Source organism: Etheostoma spectabile, unplaced genomic scaffold (assembly GCF_008692095.1).
Source record: "Etheostoma spectabile isolate EspeVRDwgs_2016 unplaced genomic scaffold, UIUC_Espe_1.0 scaffold00569434, whole genome shotgun sequence".
NCBI lineage: Eukaryota > Metazoa > Chordata > Actinopteri > Perciformes > Percidae > Etheostoma > Etheostoma spectabile.
In genome coordinates, this window is record NW_022605128.1 from 8,435 (window position 1) to 15,639 (window position 7,205).

General features: G+C 44.9%; 1 long non-coding RNA gene across 1 annotated transcript; it reads right to left on the bottom strand.

Annotated features, from left to right (window-relative positions):
* Positions 1-1,673: 1,673 nt before the first annotated feature.
* On the bottom strand, positions 1,674-6,464 carry LOC116684999 (uncharacterized). The gene is made up of 3 exons (XR_004330880.1): positions 6,385-6,464; positions 3,857-3,861; positions 1,674-1,684 (listed from the first exon to the last, which is right to left on the bottom strand). It is a non-coding gene; the product is annotated as an uncharacterized LOC116684999 (long non-coding RNA).
* Between the last annotated feature and the right edge of the window lie 741 nt (positions 6,465-7,205).

The window sequence follows — 7,205 nt, forward strand, 5'->3', positions numbered from 1 at the left end:
CTGCAGATCATTTACCTTTGTGCTGCAAACAACAATTTGTCCTCAACAGCCCTTGCCTTCTTCCAGCGATCAGTGGACACATTTGGATTTCCATTAAGGAAAATAAAGGAACTATTTGTCATTATCATGACGAATGCATTTATTTTGGCCACCATATTACATTGTATCTTACATTATTTGATTTTCCTGCCAATACAATTGTATGTGTAATTTATAAAAATAATATTGAGATTACCTCTAAATCTGAGGCCATGGTTCTCAGCAGGAAACCGATGGAGTGCTTTCTTCGGGTGGGGAGTGAGTCCTTACCCCAAGTGAAGGAGTTTAAGTACCTTGGGGTCTTGTTCGCGAGTGAGGGGACCATGGAGCGTGAGATTGGTCGGAGAATCGGAGCAGCCGGTGCGGTATTACATTCCGTTTATCGCACCGTTGTGACGAAAAGAGAGCTGAGCCAGAAGGCAAAGCTCTCGATCTACCGGGCAATTTTCGTTCCTACCCTCACCTATGGTCATGAAGCGGGTCATGACCGAAAGAACGAGATCCAGGGTACAAGCGGCCGAAATGGGTTTCCTCAGGCGGTGGCTGGCGTCTCCCTTAGAGATAGGGTGAGAAGCTCAGTCATCCGAGAGGCTCGGAGTAGAGCCCTGCTGCTCCTTCGCGTCGAAAGGAGCCAGTTGAGGTGGTTCGGGCATCTGGTAAGGATGCCTCCTGGGCGCCTCGCTAGGGAGGTGTTCCAGGCACGTCCAGCTGGGAGGAGGCCTCGGGGAAGACCCAGGACTAGGTGGAGAGATTATATCTCCAACCTGGCCTGGGAACGCCTCGGGATCCCCCAGTCGGAGCTTGTTGATGTGGCTCGGGAAAGGGAAGTTTGGGGTCCCCTACTGGAGCTGCTGCCCCCGATACCGGATAAGCGGATGAAGATGGATATTGAGATTACACAATAAAATGTAATTTCTTAACATGCAATACATTTTTAAAGAATCTGCATGATAGATTGCAGTGAACTGAAAAGTTATTCATGACGTTAATTGTTGTAAAAGTTGTAGTGTCAGTGGTATGCTGATACAAACTGGAAAGATCAGGAGTTCAATGGCCTTGGACCACATTTATCAATATGCAACAAATCTTGTGTATATTTTTATTAGAGTAAGAGCAGATCATGGTGTCGAGAATGTTGAAATTACACGGCTCATGTTCTCCGTCATTGGGACAGGAAGGTCAAGCTTCATTGCTGGAAAGAGTGTGCACAATCAAAGGCAGGTTTAGTCACATTTTTGTATTAGAAATAGTTGTGTTATACTATGAAATATACATATACCTTTTTACTTTTTAAGTTGTTCAAATTTGCATGCTTTAATTCTACAACTCCTGTGACATTCACAATTTAGTGACTTTAGGTAGGTATTTTCTTTCCACACTTTTTTGTTTTATCTCTGATAATAATAAAAATGTATTCAAACCATGATCTCATCTTTAACTCTCCTTTCAGAATTGAACGTCTTTGGAGAGACGTGTGGTGTGCAGTAACAAACATATTCTACACTGTGCTGCACTCACTAGAGGACAACGGTTTGCTTTACCTGTTCAGTAAGTTGCTCTAACTGTTCAGTAAGTTGTAGCAACATAATTAAGGCCCTTTTTGCTCTTCATCCTTCTTGCAGGGACTCTGCCTGCCTCATATTGACTGGGAAGACAGTGGACTGCTTGATGACCCACACTACGGGGTCACTATTCCAGAAACTGGCAAACGTGTTGAGCCCCGAACAAATGGTGGCACTGAGGGCAGTCATAGATCCACTGGGACATTCTGACTCACATGGCTACGACATATATGTTGCTACTGTCCAGTATGTCCAACACTTAACAAGTTTAATCTGATTGTGGTTATGCAAACATGGTGGGACACTTAAACACATTGTAAAATAAAAATACCCTTTGATAAAGTATTCATTTCCAATTCTTACCACTATTAATCAAAGTGAATACACCATTTCCACAAGGATTGCTTTTATTCAAATTAAGACAGAACTTCTCCAAGCTTTTTCCATAAAACTGACTGAACTGGATGAAGCCAATAATAGGACTATGAAAAATGTCTGCATGCAAGACAGCAAGTTTATAACAACGTATAACATGGCTTTTTTTTAAACTGTTCAGCCTAAATGGCTCCACTTAAGGCTATGGACAAAATGCTGGCAACTAAAACTGTTGTCACCATTTGTTGTTACGTGTCATGTGTATTTACAGACGCCATCAAGTCTTTCTTGAATTCTTCAAATTCTTTGTAGTGTGATGGAAGCCGGAGTGTCTCGAATCACGTTGATGCCCTGGGTAGACTACTGTGACTAATTTCCACATTGAGACTTTGTGTAGGAGCCTCCCATCCAAGCCAGAACTTTATGAGGGCCTTCAGTTCATCCGCGGATGCTGCAACACAGATATGCGTTATGGTTATGTAAAGGATAATACTCTTAAAGGGGTGATAGAATGGTTGTATAGAGTATATCACGTTGTTCCTTGAGGTCTTCTGAAAGGGTATGTAACATTTGTTGGGCTGAAAATGTTGCTTTTGCTGTTCTTTTGGCCCTCACACCACCCTGCTAAATTGACCTGGCTTGAAACGAGAGGTGTTCTGCCTTATATGGTCTCCTCATGCATATTTAAATAAGCTGCGCGCTGATTGGTTGTTGTGCAACGAACTTTGCTGAGGCTGACAGAGCAACAGAAGAAGAAGATGGAGACTTTAGCTGTTAAACGGTATCTGTTTGAGCCTGAATCAGAGGAAGGATCTGATGTAGAGGAGCCACTTGCCAGTAGATTGGAAATGACTCTTCAGACTGGTAAGTTTGGTCATTTAGCATTTACTGGCAATTTCAACACATAGCCCAACATTAGCCGTCCGTTGTTACACTAGTGTAATACTCACACTTCAGTGTTGTAGCCTAAGAATAACTTTGTATTAGCCTTGTTTTTAGTATCGTAAGCAACATAAGTTAATGTGCACACGGACAAATATTTTACTACTTGTACCCTCGCAGTTTTAGGCTGAATCCCATTCCTTCCCCTTACCCCTACCCCTTGGCCCTTACCCCTACCCCTTGGCCCTTGAAACCAAGGGGTAGGGGTAAGGGGTGAAAACATACCCCTATGAATTGGGACACCACTTGGTGACATCACCATACAGTATTGATCACAAACCTCCAAGATGCCGTCTAGGTCTGTTGATTGTGTGGGTTTGGACAACAGTGTTATATATTTTATAGTTATTTTAGGTTCACTTTGGTAGTGCAGAGTACTTATCTGTGTAGTACTTAGGTCTGTTTGCAATACAAATGTGTATACACATGCATCATGTGTACATATACATACATATACACCCTGTATACATGGTGTGTGTATATCTGTTTCAGTTATCACCGTTTTGAATGTCATTGATGTTCACAAAAACATTTTGTTGACAAAAATCTGTCTTTATTGTGATAAATTGAACATAACAGGCAAAACGTTACATAAAATAATGTTACAGAACCATTGTCAACTATTAGAACCATACTAACATGTCGCACACAATAAAAGGCACTCATATGTGTGTAAAACTAAAAAAATACACACAAGACCACAAACAAACTACACACACACTACACTGTTGTAGCTACAGCTGCTCTGATATTCCAGACCATCCTGGAGCCTTTTGGCCAGTAACCCCCCTCACATATCATCAGTGTCCCATATCAAAACCAACAACATATAACAAGTGCATGAACAATGAACAGGAATTAATTAAATATTATTACAATAATAGTAGGCTACCAATGCAATAATGAATGGGTACAACATGAACATATGAATTAGGAACGTCTGCTCGTTTGCAGCCCCAACCTGGATCAGCTGCTGTGTCCTCCTTGTCCTCCTGTGTAAGACAGGGCGGTATATGTTAAGCACGTAGCGATGTATCATAGACCGTTAATATATATCTAGCTATACAATCTATGCGATCTATACAGTCCATTCAAGGCAGAAATATGTGGGACTGTTCAACGTTAGCGTTAGCGATTAGCGTTAGCGATTAGCGTTAGCGATTAGCGTTAGCATTGCAAGCTAGCGATTTTTAAAAAGTTTCAGTTAGGAACATGGGTACACATGTACAGGACTGCATAGACCACAAAACAAGACTGTCGTAACTTTTTAATCAATTATTTAAAGCTTACTTTAAAGTACTTACATTCATGTGTCTCTCTGGTTGATGCAGCAGCCACACACTGCCTGTGTGTTTTCTAGTGAGGTCGCGTCCACACTAGATCCGTAGGGGTATACAGCCCTTGATCTATGCCCTACCCCTAGCTCGTAATACGTATTGGACCGGCACTAGGTGCCGCGTGAACGCGCAAAAGGTAGGGGAAGGGGGAAGGGGAAGGGGTAAGGGGAAGGAATGGGATTCAGCCTTAGTCAAGATGTCTAGTTCATAGAGCTGCTCACAACGAAAGTCTCTTCGATTGTGATTATGAGTTACGTAAATTATTTAACACGTAGTAGTGATATGTAATGTTACAACAGGACGTCCATTTAGCTGGACAGGAGACTACTATTTCTTTTTGTATGCTGCGTCTAAAGTATTATTACTACTCTCGCCTGTGTCAGTAGGTCAAATGTTATCTTGGAACTACTATCCTGCTGATTAGATCATCTGACTTTGAGATTATTACTTAGACTTATACTTAGACTTAGACTTCTCTTTATTGATCCTTTGGGATGACTCCCGCAGGAAATTGAAAGTTCCAGCAGCAGTTTTTAGCAAGAACAAAGAAATAAAAAAATAGATAAAAAGACAGTATAAAGACAACAAAATCAACAAAATACCAATAAAAATAATAACAACAATAAGAACATTTGTCAAATAAACAAAGAAAAGACCATAAATCATTATTAAAGTGTCAGTGTTTAGTCCAGTGTCAAAAATTATTATAAAGTGACCAGGTGTGAATTTAAGTCCAGGTGTGCAAGTATGTATGTGTGTATGTGTGTATGTATGTATGTATGTATGTATGTATGTATGTATGTATGTATTGTCCTCTCTGCCCTATTTCCTCCTCCCCCCTAGTGAGGAGTTGTATAGTCGGATGGCATGAGGGACAAAGGAGTCCTTGAGTCTGTTGGTCCGGCACTTGGGAAGGAGCAGCCTTCCACTGAACCGGCTCCTCTGGGTGCTGATGACGGTGTGCAGGGGGTGGCTGGCATTGTCAGTAATGTCCAGCAGTTTGTCCAATGTCCTCCTCTCTGCCACCGTCACCAGTGAGTCCAGCTTTGTGTCAACCACAGAGCCGGCCCGCCTGATCAGTTTATCCAGCCTGTGGGTGTCCTTCTTCGATATGCTGCCCCCCCAGCACACCACAGTGTAGAAGAGGACACTGGTGACCACAGACTGGTAAAACATCCACAGCAGTTTGCTGCAGATGTTAAAGGAGCGCAGCCTCCTCAGGAAGTACAGCCGGCTCTGTGTCTTCCTGTATAGGTGGCTGCTGTGTGTTGTCCAGTCCAGTTTGCTGTCCAGCCACAGCCCGAGGTATTTGTACGACTGAACTGCCTCCACCTCAACTCCCTCTAGCAGGACCGGTCGTGGTCTTGGTCTGGACCTCCCAAAGTCAACGACCAGCTCCTTCGTCTTAGAGGTGTTGAGCTGTAGGCAGTTAGTGTGACACCAGAGAGCAAAGTCCCCCACCAGACTCCGATACTCCTCCTCCCTGTCACCGCTGATACACCCAACCATGGCTGTGTCATCTGCGTACTTCTGTATGTGACACAGCTCTGTGTTGTAACAGAAGTCCGAGGTGTACAGGGTGAAGAGAAGAGGGGCCAGCACTGTGCCCTGGGGGGCTCCAGTGCTGCTGACCACAGTGTCAGACATGATGTCCTTTAGCCTGACGTACTGTGGCCTGTCGGTGAGGTAGTCTCTGATCCAGTCCACCAGATAGGGGTCCACTCCCATCCTGATCAATTTGTCCTGGAGTATAGGGGGCCGGATGGTATTAAAGGCACTGGAGAAGTCCAAGAAGAGGACCCTCACTGTGCCATTCCCCTTATCCAGATGGGAGTGGACCCGATGTAGCAGGTAGAGGATGGCATCCTCCACACCAACATCTGGCTGGTACGCAAACTGTAGGCGGTCCTGGGCGTGCTGTACCTGAGGTCTGAGGAGGCTGAGGAAGAGCCGCTCCAAAGTCTTCATCAGGTGTGAAGTGAGTGCCACCGGTCGGAAGTCATTCAGCTCGCTGGGCCTGTTCTTCTTGGGAACTGGAACGATGCAGGATGTCTTCCAAAGGTGGGCACTCTCCCTAGCTGCAGGCTAGGTTGAGATCCGTTGGAGCGGTTCCCCCAGTTCTGCTGCACGGTCTTAGCAGCAGTCTCGGACACACTTTATCCGGGCCTGCTGCTGTCCTGGGCCGGAGCTTCCTCAGCTGTCCTCTGACTTGGTCTGTGGTGATGTGTGGGCAGGGGTTGTATTGAGGAGTAGGGGTATTGTGGTGTTGAGGGAGGTTGTGCAGAAGGGGGTATTGCGGGGTTGGGGGGAGGTGTGTAGACTGGGAGTTGTGGTGTCAGGGGGGGAGTGTGTGTGGAGGGAAGGGAACATTGCTGTGGTGGGGTGGGGGGGGCAAGGGCTGGTTAAACCTGTTGAAAAAGTTATTCAGCTCCTTGGCCCTCTCCATTGTCCCCCTCAGTAGTTCTGGTCTTTGTGTTGTGACCTGTTATGGTCCTCACACCTTCCCAGACCTCCCTCATGTTGTTGTCCCTCAGCTTCTGCTCTACCTTCCTCCTGTAGCTGTCCTTAGCTTCCCTCACACCGTGGGCGTTTCTCAATACCAAGTAAGCAAAGAACGGACTTGTGTTCTTGGGGAGACCGTACTTGCTAGCTGTACCTGGAAGACTGAACTCGCAAGTTCAGAAGAACACAAAACGCTGTTGACAGTTTTGAGACGAAGCGTTCTTCCTGTTATTGCGCAACACCCCCAGCAAAGAGGGCGCTTGCCACTTTATAGTTAGCTTTGATGTGTGTATTGTTGGAGAAATCCTTCTATAAACTGACAACTGACTCCATGATGAATTAACACAGCGTTTATTCTTGTGGTCAACAGATGAAATGCGTTTCCGGGCAGTTAAACGTGCACGGACCAGATGGAAACTTGTCTAATACAGAGGTTCCCAAAAAGGCA